Source organism: Sphaerodactylus townsendi, linkage group LG14 (assembly GCF_021028975.2).
Source record: "Sphaerodactylus townsendi isolate TG3544 linkage group LG14, MPM_Stown_v2.3, whole genome shotgun sequence".
Taxonomy (NCBI): Eukaryota; Metazoa; Chordata; class Lepidosauria; order Squamata; family Sphaerodactylidae; genus Sphaerodactylus; species Sphaerodactylus townsendi.
This window is the reverse complement of record NC_059438.1, coordinates 19,891,357-19,906,603: the sequence shown is the minus strand read 5'-3', so window position 1 is coordinate 19,906,603 and position 15,247 is coordinate 19,891,357.

Below are 15,247 nucleotides of genomic sequence, written 5' to 3'. Positions count from 1 at the left end.
TATGCTGTGTTTCGTATTAGATTTATGTGTGCTGTAAAACTTATTTATTGCACTTATTAAAAGTATTTAATGATGGACTTTTAGGTGCTATATTTTAATGTGCAAATATAAACTAAAGGGGTATTAAATTACAAAATGGAAAATCATAACTGAAGTCCAAAGATCTAACAGTTTTTCTGCTGTAAATCTGTTTTAAAGTGATTATCTTTGGAGTACCAGAATCTTAAAATTGTATCTCTCCTAGTACATAACCAGTTGTGCAATCCTCTGGAAAGGGTTCCCCACCCTTAGAACTAAACCTTAATATCTTGCTTCTTACAGTAGATGCAGTCTATGCTATAGAAACCAGGGTGCTTTTCTTCTTGTGAAAAGATGTTCAAACATTGCAGTTTGAGACAAACATGACAAACAGGGGAAATGCACTTTGGTACCATCAAAACTTGAAGGCTGGTGGCAAGAGGGGAAATCTATCTGGCCTTTTCAGTCAATTCTGCTTTCCCATTTTTAGCATTGTTCCATAGACAAAAATCAACACATTGTGTTGCTTTTTAAATAAAGGGCTGTATTTCACTGAGAGGGGGGCACTCTCAAAGCTAGCAAGGAAATGTTCTCATTTCTTTGACCTTCTCTCTCTCTCTCTCTCTCTCTCTCTCTCTCTCTCTCTCTGTGTGTGTGTGTGTGTGTGTGTGTGTGTGTGTGTGTGTGTAACTGTTGCAGTTTCTCTATACGATGATCCAGAGTTTCCACCCACAAATCAAATAATCTGGACTGCACATTGATTTACATTCTTGCTTTGAAGACACACTGTGTCTGATTTCTGTGTTTTCTCTAAGAGGCATATCTTTTCTTTCTGCATTAGAAGCTCTTTTACTTTTAAAAAGGGAATCAATTTTTAAGTTTTAAGGAGTTTGTAAGGGGGAAAAAAGTCTTTGGGGGGCTGTAAAACAACTATTTAGAAGCCAGTCAGTATGCAGAGCTAGGGTAAAACTAGAACAAAATTGAAATCCAGTAGCTCCTTCAAGACCAACAATGTTTTCCAGAGTGCAAACTATTGTGAGTCAAAGTTCACTTTGTCAGGTATCTGACTCACAAAAGCTTCTATTCAGGAACATTTTGTTAGTCTTTAAATTCCTTCTGCACTCTAATTAGTTCCGCTACAATAAACTAAGATGGCCACCTACCTGAAAAGGTCAAAACTTGGATTCTACGGTTTGGGGACTTATGAGAAATCATCGGTTGGGAGAGGCATATGTACACATCTTCCCCAACAGGATTCTATAAGCCTCCTAGGGCAGCTTGTTTTCTCTCATCTATATACTACTTAATTTTAAAAATTATTATATTTTATTATATTTCTATCCCACCCTTCCTGACCAAAGTTGCTCCAGGTGAGGCCTGAAGATCTCCTGGAATTATAAGAAGAAAGAGATAAATTTATCTGGAGAAAATGACTGCTTTGGAGGATGGACTCTGTGGTATTATACCCCACCAGGTCCCTCACCTTCCGAAATCCTGTCCTCCCCAGAGTCCACCCCCAAATCTCCAGGAATTTCTCAACTCAGAGTTGGCAACTCTCACTTTAGCTATTTATTTCTTTGATTCATATCATCAAGTTTTTCTCCCCAATGGGAGGCCCTAATTGGATGGAACCAAGTAAATCACGGAGGAACAAAAAACTGCAATGGACCAGGTGCTTATGTAACCTCAGCTTGTGGGTTCTGTGGGGCAGAACCTGGAATGAGTTTGCAACAACAATTTTTAAAAACAAAATGGTTTACTTTCTTAACACATAACATATAACATCAACATTTAACATCACATTTCAAGGTCCTGTTCAGGTTGCAATTTCAAGTCCTTATATTTACAGTCTACTGATACTGCCAAGTCCATTTCTTCTTTGCAAGTGGGTTGGCTCCTGAAGACTCCAAAGGCTTGATGAACAGGCTTCAACATGATGAAGGTTTCCAGGAGAACTCTCACCCATTACAACCACAAAAAGAAACCCTGAAACAATAAACTCCAACATTTACAACATAGCAAAAAATAAACTACCTTCCCAGTAGTTCCCAACAATATTGCAGTTTACCTTAACAAGGTGTTAAGGGCTTATAGAAATCAAGGTCCGAGTCTGGTAGCCTTGTCTCCTCCAACTACATGAGGTCTGCTGCCTTGTGCTGCTCTGAGTCTCCACCCCTTACTGGGTCAACCCATTCTGAGCATGGGGGTTACACTTACAGAACTTCAAAGTGACATGATGGCTAATAGGTGAGTATTGCTTAGGACTAGGTTTGCCAGTTCTGCAAACAAGGGGAGATTTTGGTGAGATTTTGGCAGTAGAGCCTGAAAGGGGGAGGGGAGGTTGGGAAGGGGAGTGGCCTAAGTGAGGCATAATGCCATAGAGTCCACCTTCCGAAGTGACCATTTTCTTCAGGTGAACTGATCTCTATCACTTAGAGATTCTTTGTAATCCCAGGAAACCTCCAGCTACCACCGGGATGTTGGCAACACCTAGTCAAGACATAAAAGCTGGCACGTATAGGCAGAGGCATATCTAGGGAAAATGTAGCCCAGTGCAAAATCTGAGTTTTCCACACACAGCCCGGTATGGGCAGCCGCCCTCCCCCACCACGACACAAAACCCTTTTTTGTACCAGGTCTTGAAGTCAGTGTATGGACCCTGGGGGAAGGAGGAGGGGCGTGGGGGCGATTTCCCGCCCCCACGTGACTAAATGGCCACAGCCTGGGGACATTTGACCCCATATGTCCCTGTGGGTGGTACATGCCTACGTATAGGTCAAACTCTGGGAAAATACGACTTCAGAGCATCATCTATAAGGAAGATATTTTTGTCAGCGCTTACACTCATCCATCTTCTGTTTATTCCTTGTGTGGTGTTCAGTTGAACTAAATAAATTAATAGGGGGGGAAGCTTGTAAAAATCTCAACAAGAGTTTGTTTAATTTGGTATAAACTCAGGGAGATGAGGGGGTGGGAGTAAAAACAAACACCCAGGCTGCCCAGTGGAAAAAGAGCGGGTTTTGGTTTGAAGAAACAAATCCTCCAGTACCATAATTATTCATAAGAAAAAATAAACAGATTAAGATAAAAGCGGTTCATTTTTGTCTCTCAACGTACATGTAAAATATGCTGGGTTTAATGCTTCATGTTAATTCGCTGTATTGTCCATAGCTTTAATATTATTTCAATGTTAGTTCATATATCATTCATTGCAATGTATCTGCATTCTGTTTTTAATCCTGAGGGGGGCGAATGGGGTTATGGATGTGGTGTGGCCTCACGAGGACCCCACTGGGGTAAGAAGAAAACACTGGCGGAGGGGGCACCTACGTCAGTGGGTTGGTGGTGCTGGGCATCCCTGTGGCACTTGAACCCGGAAGATGCCGCCATTTTGAGGCTGTGTTGATGCATGATCCACAGGCACAGCAGTAGACAGGCCAGAGGCATTCCTGAGGCTAGAGTCGACTTTAGTTGGCTCCCCCACCCCCTAGCTACAGATGTACACGATCCAAAAGAGTGGCATAAATCCTTTTTTACCAATAGGCAATTTTCAGGCAGCTATGCGGGGGCGGGGGGGGGGTGTAGGGGGAGGGAGGTGTTTCTTGTTTTTCTCTTTCCTTCCTGCACTGCCGGAAAGCCCTTTGGGGACAGCATGGCCACCACACACTCTGAATTGGGCTGTATATGTTTTTTTAAAATAACTCTTAAATGTTTAAATGGATAAACTGTTGATGTGTTAAGCTGCGGTATAGAACAGTTAAATCTTGTAAATAAAAAACTACTTTCCAAAACAATTTTTCCCCCCAGTGGGAGACCTAAGCAGTTTACATTGTTCTCTTCTCCTCTGTTTTACCCTTACAACAACCCTCTGAGGTATGCTAAGCTGAGGGTTTGTGATTGACCCAAGGTCGTTCAGCAAGTTTCCATGGCAGAACAGCCACCACTGGTGCTAGGGACGTATTTGGATTATTCTGCAAAAATGGATAACAGACAAAAATTTTGGAATTTGGAAGATAAGTTTAGTTCTCATTATGCCAGAGTATGGTTCAAAGGTCCATGGTGCAAAACTTGCTTAAATTAATAAGAAGGAGTAGGAGTAGGAGTTTGGATTTATATCCCACCTTTCTCTCCTGTAAGGAGACTCAAGGTGGCTTACAAGCTCCTTTCTCTTCCTCTCCCCACAAAAGACACCTTGTGAGGTAGGTGGGGCTGAGAGAGTTCCAAAGAACTATGACTAGCCCAAGGTCTACAAAAGCCAGAGGTGTATGGAGGAATGTAGGAGTGCAGAAACACATCTGGTTGTTCACCAGATAAGCCTCTGCCACTCAGGTGAAGGAGTGGGGAATCAAACCCAGTTCTCCAGATTAGAATCCACCTGCTCTTAACCACTACACCACGCTGGCCTTACAACAGCCCTCTGAGGTATACTAGGATGAGGGTTTGTTGTAAGCAGGCCTGGCTTCTTTTAGTGCTTAAAAGAGAGACCTCTGAGTGCTTAGAGAGATCACTTTGAGTACTTAGAAGAGAGACCTACACTGCCTTTAAGTCATGATGGAAGGAACGCAAGAGGGGTTTTTGCTGAGAACGTTCCATCTGCTGGACAATTCAGATGAGAGCCAGACTTGGAGGGGTGGCGGCGGTGGCGGCTCAGTACCTGCATGCATGCCGTGCAGAAGGCTCCAGGTTCAGCCTTCCAGTATCTCCAGTTGGAAGCCCCGGGCAACAGGTGATGTGACAGACCTTCACCTTAGACACTAGAGAGCAGCAGCCCGTCTGAGTGGACAGCCCCGATTCAGTTTGAGGCAGTTTCGTGTGTATTAAAGGTAGAAAAGGATAAAGGAGATAATTTTTCTTGGCCTTTCTATGGCGTTCTTTCCTTTTCAAAAACTATCTGTTGAATCCTCCATCTGACAGTTGCAAGATGAAATCCTCAGGTCATAATTAAACCTCTTTTTTTTTATTTCAATGGGAGAATCTTAAGCACATACTCGAAGTGCTCTCATTGAGACAAATGGGAATCATAGATGCCTGTCATTTACTGCATTGCCCCCTGAAGTCTTTCATCTCAGCAATATAAGATTGCCCAGCAATCTTATATATATATATCTTATATATCTTATCTATCTTATCTATCTATCTATCTATCTATCTATCTATCTATCTATCTATCTATCTATCTATCTATCTATCTATCTATCTATCTATCTATCTATCTATCTATCTATCTATCTATCTATCTATCTATCTATCTATCTATCTATCTATCTATCTATCTATCTATCATCTATCTATATATATCTATATATATATCTATATATCTATCTATATATCTATATCTATATCTATATCTATATCTATATCTATATCTATATCTATATCTTATATATATATAAGATTGCTGGGCAATCTTATATTGCTGAGCCAGATAAGGACACTAAACCTATTACAAATATATATATCTAAACCTATTACAAATATATATATATTTGTAATAGGTTTAGTGTCCTTATGTGGCCCCTTTGACTTATTCCAATATATATATATATATATATTTGTAATAGGTTTAGTGTCCTTATCTGGCCCCTTTGACTTATTCCAACCACTGGGTTTTTTTTTTTAAAAAAGAATGTTATTTGTCTTCTGTATTTAAAATATGTATATGAAAAATGGAAGAAAGGACATGTATAATTTAAATTTGGCTGTTTAACCAATAGAGGGAAACGCCAGAGCTAGTGAACCAAAAAATTCTAGTTTGTACAATGTTTGCACACAAAAATGGCTTCGGGTTTTTAAAGTATGCATTAAAGGGGTGTTTTAAACCTGAACCTTTTGTAATTATGTGCTGACCTGAAAGATTTTTTTAAAAAATGGTTCTACTGTAAAACCTGAGGTAGGAATGTGTGTGTGTGTGCATGTGTGAAAGTTGCTTGTAATTCCATCATATAGCTCAAAAGTTGAGAATATAAGAATTACTTTCCTGGTTCATCCCAAAATCTGACCAGGCTGATAGTCTGTTTCCAGCAGTGAGGATTCAGGTGCCTCTGGCTACTTGCAAGCAGGACACAAAGAGAATGGCATTCTCTTCTTCTTTTATCACTAGTACACTGCCTCCATACACGTCTATTATTTATTCATTTCGTTATTTGTAGCAGCACTCCAAATGAAGACATGAACCACCAAATGTGTGGGTTAAACTTGGGCTTATTGATTACATCAAAATGATACAGCCCTACTTTCAAACATGTCTTTTGCCTCAGTTTGGCTACCAAACTGTAGGTTTTGGGTACCCTTTTCACACAAGTTGTCTAATCCATTTACCTTCTCTGTGTTTTCATTTTCCCCGTGGCTTTGCACACTACTTTTGATGGAATTTCTCTTTGATGCAATGTATTTGTTGGCTGTCTGCCCAGACTTTTCCCTTATGTGGCATTGCCTCTGCAAACCTGTGCTCTCTTGGCAGACCTCACCTCCTAGTGACAAATTAGCGGTGTAAAGGGGCTGTTTTGCTTCTCTAGGCTAAACTGGGGCTTTTTGTGGGGCATTCCTTTGAAGTGTTGACCCCCCCTTTTCCCCTCCTTCTTTTAAGTGCTTTCTGAAGTCTCTGTCCTGTCAACATTTCAGAGAATGAGGAGGCATCCAGAGGAAAAAATTGGACTAAGTGAGAAGTGTGAAAGAGCAATTAGATCACTACTTAGAAGCAGCCTACTTCAGCCACCAGCACTCTGGAGAACCTTGCATTGTGTCCACACTTCGCCAGTTTTAAACCAAACTGTGCTGAATAGTGCCAAACCTCTTGCTTTCTCCCCAATGGGCTGCTCGAGAAACTAAGGGGTTGGTTGATGCTGTTCACTGCCCAGGACAATTCATCAGAGGTGGGATCCAGCAGGTTCTCACAGGTTCCCGAGAGCAGGCTACTAATTATTTGTGTGTGCCGAGAGGGGGTTACTAATCAGTAATTTTGCCACGTGATTTTTGCCTTAGTTACACCCCTCCTCTCAGCAGTAGCGCGCATAGAGGCAAAGTGATCCTAGCAGGAGGTGCACCAGCGTGCGTGGCAGCCTGCTCCTGGCTGCATTCGTTTCCCACCCAAGGACTGGTGCAGTGGCTGCGTCCTTGCCACAGCCCCGCCCAGGAATGCCCCACCCCCGGATGCCATGCCCCTGTCATGCCCCGCCCAGCCCCATTGGCGCTACGCCACAGTTTGAATCCCACCACCATGGCAACCTGTTACTAAAATTTTTGGATCCCACCACTGCAATTCATCCTCCCTCTTTCAAATCTATACCCTACCTGGATGACCTGAAAACCTATTGCTAAGGCTCTCAAGGTGATTTGCAATGTAAAATAGTGGTGAAGAGACACTAAGGGATGCTACCCAGAGTCTACACAATACAAAATAAAAATGAATCCAAAACACATTTTTATCTTAACTTGCTGTAAAAGAACAAAATCATGTGGGCCTTGTCCTTCAGCTTAGAAATGACCGATCCTTTGTAGTTTTTGTCAGAGTTGTACATATTCCCGGGTGCACCACCAAGCCCTGCCCATAGCCTCTGTTTAGGCTGGCTTTTGGCCTCCCATGCCCTGCTGGCCTGCACAGAGGTTGGGGGGCAGGGCTCGGCCCACATGGAGGCCGGGGGCAGGGCCCCACCCCCACATGGTTTCACCCCCAAGCCATGACTTTGAGCACAGGGGTGGGTGGTGGGCATGCCCCCCCCCCAGAGAAGGGGATGTCTCTGGGCACCATTCCTTCCCCGTACACCTCTGGCTTTTGTCTCTCAACTACTTTAGAATAAATATTGTGATGGCAACCAGATTTCATCCTGTTTTGGTTCACTTTATCCTTTCCCATAGAATGGAAGTGCTGAGTCTGGAGGACTGTGGATGTTTCTCAGGGTTCAGCCATTGTGTTCCAGACAGATGCAGGAAGGACATACCCAGCTGGTATGCATACTGAATAAGGGAGCTGAGGGACTTGTCTAGACACTACAGGGCTGGAGATGGCATCCATCTTGAACCTGCATTGTCAGGGCATCTTTATGGAGGACCAGTAGAGCACTGCTTCCAAAAACAGGCCCCTTATCTCATCACAGGCCAATCTGGCAAAAGGCCCAAGGACATCCAGCAAGCTTCCCTTGGCAGGCCAAGGAGTCACCCAGATCCTCTACCAACACTCTCGCTGTTATACCAAGCTTGTTCTCCCCTTGACATTGGAGTTTAGCATTCTCTCCATCCCAGTATCTGTTCTTCTAAGCCATAGGTGTCAAACTCACGGCCCTCCAGATGTTATGGACTACAATTACCATCATCCTCTGCCAGCACCATGCTGGCATTGAGGGATGATAAGAACCATCACTCCATAACATCTGAAGAACTCTTGAGTTTGACACCTATGTTCTAAGCAGCAGATATTTTGCCCACTGCATTGTCTTCTCCTAGAGAACAGGAACTTCCTTTGTTTCTTTAGTATCCCCCATTCATCTAAGCCTTTTAATGCACTCCATTGGAATTTTTTTATTTTGCATTGGATCGTTGACATGGACATTTGACTTAGAAGGTTCACATTCAGCTCAACATGATTATTTTTTCTTCAAGTATCAGTCTCTTGGCTCATTCTGACTCTGACTTCTGGCTAATTCTTGGTACATGATGATGTTCTCATCCTCATCCTTCGGTCCTGGGGTGCAGCTGAATTGATTGTAAGAGTGTGACTGATTGTGGGCTATGTTGTACCATGTTGTGATAAGAAATACCCACAATCCTCTTATCCTAGAAGCTAATGAGCTTCTAGAAAATTAAACTCCCATATGTGTTGTCTTATGTTACTGGTGATCAATGCTAGTGGATTTGTGCTGGGAACATTCACCTTTTTCACATTTTACGTAAAGGTAAAAGTCGTTCCCTGTGCAAGCACTGGCTCATTACTGACCCATGGAGTGACGTCATATCACATTTACTAGACAGACTAGTATGTTTATAAGGTGGTTTGTCAGTGCCTTCCCCCAGTCATCCACATTTTATCCCCAGCAAGCTGAGAACTGATTTCACTGATCTCAGAAGGATAGAAGGCTGAGTCAACCGTAAGCTGGCTACTTGAAACTGATTTCCGTCAAGATCCAATCCAGGTGACTGCAGTACTGCAGCTTGCTGCTTGGCACCATGGGGCTCCTTCTTCCATGCTTTGGACAACTGTACATGACCAGCTCCCCAGTCTTAATCATGGACTACTGCTATAGCCAAGAAGATATATGCATGAAAATCCCGTCATAGTACTTTCCCTCAAAGCATCAGATTTAAAAGGCAATTTTTCCTCTTCCTCTTCGGGTTTTAAGATCTGTGTCTATTTCTCTTGTTGATCTTTATTCATGTAAAGATTTTTTGGGGTATGTGTTTGCAAAGAAACACCAATATCAGCTTCCATCTGGCAGCCTTATTCTTGGTAGATCTCTCCAGCAAGGCACTTTTCTGATTCGGCAGCAATGGGAGCAGTGACACTATCTCCGTGCGGCTTTTGAAAAAAAAGCCCTGTAAAGACAAAAAGGGGAAAGAAATGTCACCAGTGTGAAGGTGAACTTCAGTTGCAATGTCTAACAGAGCCTTCACACCATCTTATCTTTGTGGAGCAAGTTTAGATCGAGCAACAATTGTTCAAAGGCAGATATATCCAAGAGAGGGTGGTATAAATATGCATGTCACCCCGTTCTGTCTCATGTGCTCTAGACATTTCCAATTTTTGCACTCTCAGACGCTGTGTATTTTGTAACTTGTGTTACAGTGCGGCAGGGCTGGCCTCTCTATTAACCCGGGATGTTTCCTGCTCTTGCAAAAAGTCACAGCACTATGGGGACGTGTAGGAAGCTCGGACGGAGAGAGGTTGGGTCACTGCTAATTTCCATGCTTTTGAGATGCTGTCCGTGGTGCTGAACTGTAGACTGCATTCTCCTTGTCTGTGAGATTCTGTGCAAATTTCAAGTACTGGCTTTAGCATGTAATATTATCTTATGGCTGCCCTGACTTGAATAACCCAAGCTAAAAATCTCAGAAGCTAAGCAGATAAATTCAGATAAGTATTTGGATGGAGGACCTCCAAAGAATACCAGGACTGTAACATGGAGGCAGGCAATGGCAAACTACCTCTGTTAGTCTCTTGCCTTGAAAGCCCTATATGGTCACTGTAACTCAAATATGACTTAATGGCAATAAAATAAATAAAATAAATATCTAATAACTACTAGTTAACACTCTCAATTCTTTCAGTCCAGCTTCAGCTTTTACAGAACTTGGATCAGAACTTTCTCACCTGATAATTTTCCCCAAATTGCCTTGCTGTGACTTTTTAACTGAGGGCAATTTCTGGTGAGATTGGAGGCTGCTTGCAGCTATATCTTTGTGGCATTTGGCATGGACCAGCTGCTCATTGCACTGAGGAGCTGCCAAGCTCGGTCAATTTTGCATCTTGGCAGGAATTTGCACCCAAAGGTGAGTCATGACTTGTTAGACCCTTAACAATGCCAATTTTAAGTTCTGTGTAACAACATGGAAGTCTTCCTTACACTGAAGGAGGAGGAGGAGGGGTTTGGATTTATACTTTCTTGAGAGCCAGCATAGTGTAGTGTTTAAGAGCAGATGATTTTAATCTGGAGAACCAAGTTTGATTCCCCACTACTCTACATGAGCGATAGAATCTAATCTGGTGAACTTGGTTTGTTCCCCCACTCCTACACATGATACCTGCTGGGTGACTTTGGGCTAGTCACAGTTCTTTGGAACTCACTTAGCCCCACCCATCTTACAAGGTGTCTGTTGTGGGGAGAGGAAGGGAAAGAAATTTGAGTCTCCTTGCAGGAAAGGGGGTATAAATCCAAACTCCTCCTCTTCCTCCTTCTACTGTAAGGAGTTTCAAAGCAGTTGAAACTCATTTCACAGTACCACTGGTGGGCATCCACTGTATGCAAATGAAAATAGTACACAGGCTCTGCTTTCAAGCTTAGCAGATGAAAATACAAGGCACAGAAGGAAGGGGAAAGGAGGAAAAACAGAAGAAGGTGATCAGTTTTAATAGTGCAAGAATGAAGTCCCTAAGATGTAATCAAGTGTTTATCTAGTTAGGACCGAGCTGCGGGTGTTTACTGTTGGGCTAGATATAGCAGGTTGGGTCCCAATGAAATCTTCTGTTGGTGCAAGACTCCTCCATCATCCTCCAGCTTTACTACCTCCTAATGCTGCATCCTAATGATCTCTCCAGGTTTCCTGTTTCTGGGGGACAGAGAGACATCAAGAATGCATGACGGACAAATGGGAGGTCTTTGTCAAGGAGGAGGTTTGGTAGAAATTAGTTCTTTCCATTCATTAGTAGAAAATTTAGTCTAGAATGATGCAACCCAGTGCATACATGGAATGATTCTTGGTTCCTCTAACTAATGATGTGGTCAGCATAGCTCTTTGTGTCTGCAATTTCAGGCTAGGCTATTGTGTAGTCTAAATGCTCATATGATTCAACTGTTTAATGCTACATAGTTGATTTTTGCATTATTTATGTTTGATATAATCATAATTCGAATAATTTTATTACGGCCACAAGGCCAGCAAAAAAACAAAAGCAAAAGCAGATTCAATTTATACATACGTACAAAAATCCATAATGTAATACCCATACCCAATAGAAGCGTCAACTTACAACTTATTTTTATGTTTGATATGTGCGTGCGTGCGTGCATGTTTCAGTTGCCATATCAAAAGGCAGAAGCAACATCTCAGCAGTCTAAATTGTATACATGGGAAGATGCATGGCCCTCAAAGTTGTAAGAACTTGTTTGCTTGGTTCTTTATTGGCCATGTGGGATCATTTATTGAGTAAAAACATGAAACAGACAAGATTCCGACTCGGAAAATGGGATAGCTCGTAACATAATCCGTTGAGGGTAAATATCGTCATGAAGAAACTGAAAACTATGAAAGTAGTGATCTGATGGTCCATTTCTTCCAGGGGTGAGGAAGATCAGGACTGGGATGTTCAAACTGAACCCCTGACCGTGATAAATCTGTTTCATCCCTAGTTGGATCCAGTAGTTCTTTTCTTCCAACTGGAGGATACTTTTTTAATAGGAAGAAATAGGGTTTTTCAAGTAAGAATGTGTCATCCTTCAGTGGAAGGTTCTTCCTTCATTGGGTCCCTGCTTTGACCCAGGTATCTTTCTGAGTTATAAGAAAGTAGAGCGAGTCCAGCATGAAGCAACAAGCTGACCGTTTCACAGAGATAGTACGTTCTGAAAATGTTGGGGCAAGAATAAATGTAATAGATACGTGGTAGCAAGAACCAAGCAGAGTTATAAGAATGTGCAAAAACATGCCTGGATTATGGCAAGCCAAGATCCAACTGAAGTAATTTCATTTGTTTACGATATGGGCCAATTTCTGTTCTTGAGAATGCTCTGCTATTGAACTCTCCAACTAAGAGAAGTTCATGTTTTTCTGTTTCAGTATTTCCTGAACTTCCCAAATGGGGTCAGGCTTTGGGGAAAGGCTTTGGGGAAGTGATAGCATGCATTTTTTGTTTACCCCAAAGCCCCAAGTTCAATCTGTGGCATTTCCAGTTACGTGAAACCTTTGGGAAAAGGTATTAAAAAGATCCCAGAGAGCCCCTGCCTCTTGGACTAGACTATAATGAGTCATGGCCTGACCAGTGGTCTGACTTCATATTTCATGTGTTCATATTAACTCATCCAAGTAACTTAACCAACTGTTTGTCTGGTCGCAATCTCACTGAAAAACGTATATGCAATAAAAAAGACCTCTTTAAGATATGCTCCTTAAATGGATTCCATTGTACCCCCCCACCCCACTATAATTTTTACCTCCCCCCAGAGGAATTTATTGACACGGTGCCTAGCACAAGTCTTGGTTTTCGCATCATCCTTTTGTCTGTGAGCATATTCACCAGCCACTTAATTTGTCATAGCCCCGGAGGTATCAAAACTAATGAGCTTTGTTTGAATAGACTTTTTCCAGTTCATCTAGCACACTTTGGGGTAATCATTCAGTTTCTGTTTGCTTTTTGATGTGGAGCATTGTGGGATATATATAAGGGAATCATGGCGTATTGGGGGGAGGATTGCATAAATTGTTGATGGCCTCTACACAAAATCTTATAGATGCTACACTGTTTACTATTTACTGAAGTATTTGGGGGGTAAGCTAAATACAATCTAGTATTTACTGAATGATATTGCAAAGAGAGTGAATCAGTTAAGATTCTGTTTTTCATTTAACTGTTAGCTGGGAAGGAGAATATGTAATCCCTACAAAACAAATTTTAAAGCCAATGTTTATATGAGTTACAAGTGAGGAAGACAATAAGGCATATGTAATTATGGTACCAAGAATACAGATCTATCACTGGCCTTGGGTATGGGACTTGGGAATGACTTTTACTGGTCAGAGGTTGCTTTGTCAATTTTATGAATAGTTGACTCAAACCTTGGTCTGATATTTCAGGCATCTTTAGCTGAAACGTGCAAATAAACACATACACAGATGTCTTCGCTGCATAAGTAGTTTCTGAAACATGTCACACTCTTGGTATGACATGAGCTTTTAAGCTTCAGTTCCTGGGTAGCTTTAGCCTGTTTCCCAATTAGGACCCTTCTTGCTTAGGGGTTTTTTTTTGTTTTGTTTTGCTACTAATATTAAAGATAATGTACAGGAAATTTCCAATTATAGAAAAAGGAGGGTTTCAAATGTCTTGATCCGCTAACAAAATGGATCGCTCTCTCCCCCCAGTTCTGTTTAGTTTCATCTCAAAAGAATAAAAAAGGTGGGTAGTGTTTTAAATTTGATTGCTAAGCAGGTTGGCAAATCATTATATTTCAACAGTGAATAATAACTCAAGAGTTCTTGCATGAACTTGTTTCATCAGCTGAAAAAATGCTTCTTCCCCATATTTATATGTGCGCATGTTCATGCTCACACAGTGCATAATGACTTAAGTACCTGACAACGGTTTTGCAGGATCAGACCAAGATCAGTGCAGCTCGGCATTCTGTCTTCATGAGTGGCCAACCAGATGCCCTTTGAGAATCCATAAATGGGGCATGACGGAGATAGCTATCCCCCCATCCCTTAGTAGCTTTCCTGTGACGAACACAGCAATCCCTCCAGTATGCAGTAATCAGGGATATGTTGCCTCTTTACATGTTACCTTTAGTAGACATTACAGCCTTTTGCTCCATGAATTTGTCTAGTCCTTAAAGAAGCAGCAGAAGAGTTTGGATTAGATCCCACCTTTCTTTCCTGTAAGGAGACTCAAGGTGGCTTACAAGCTCCTTTCCCTTCCTCTCCCCACAACAGACACCTCGTGAGGTAAGTAGGGCTGAGAGAATTCCGAGACTAGCCCGAGGTCATCCAGCAGGAATATAGGAGTGCGGAAACACATCTGGTTCACCAGATAAGCCTCTGCCACTCAGTGGGAAATCAAACATGGTTCTCCAGATTAGAATCCACCTGCTCTTATCCACCGTGCTGGCTTGTAAAAAGGCAAGGTGATACAGGCAGGAGTCATCACAGGACTGACTAGCAGGAATCATCGCAGCATGACCTCTTATAAAAGTGCCCTCCTGCCTTGTTCTCCAATCTACTGCAGTTTTATCCCCTTATAAAAATGCCCTTGTGAACACTTCAGTTTTGCGGATTTCTAAGGTTGCCAAGTCCCCCCTGGCCACTAGCATGGGATGGGGGGTTGTGGTAGGTTGCCAGATTCTGTTAGGAAAACTCCTGGATATTTGGGGATGGAGACTGGGGGGGGGGGCAGGGACCTGAGTGGGGTACAGGGCCATAGATTCTACCCTTCAAAGCACCCATTTTCTTCAGGGGAACTGATCTTTATTGCCTAGAGATGAGCTGTAATTCTGGGGAGGGGGGTGTCTCTGGATCCCACCTGGAGGCTGGCATCCCCAATTCTGGGGAATGATAAAAACTGGGAGCTTTCCTGACCTCCTCAGGCGGGTCATTCTATAAAGTGGGAGCCACAGCAGAGAATGACCGTGAAAGGATATCCATTCCCACCTTCAGCCTTTGGAACATGCTATGAAAAGTGACGTAAGGAGACTAAGGGTGGGGAGCAGGGACACCAGGGCAGTCATCAGTGATGATGTGATGTCACTTCTGGGGAAAACTTGGAAGTGATATCACGCCTTTCTAGAAATCACCAGAACCTCTATAGCACAGGTGTCAA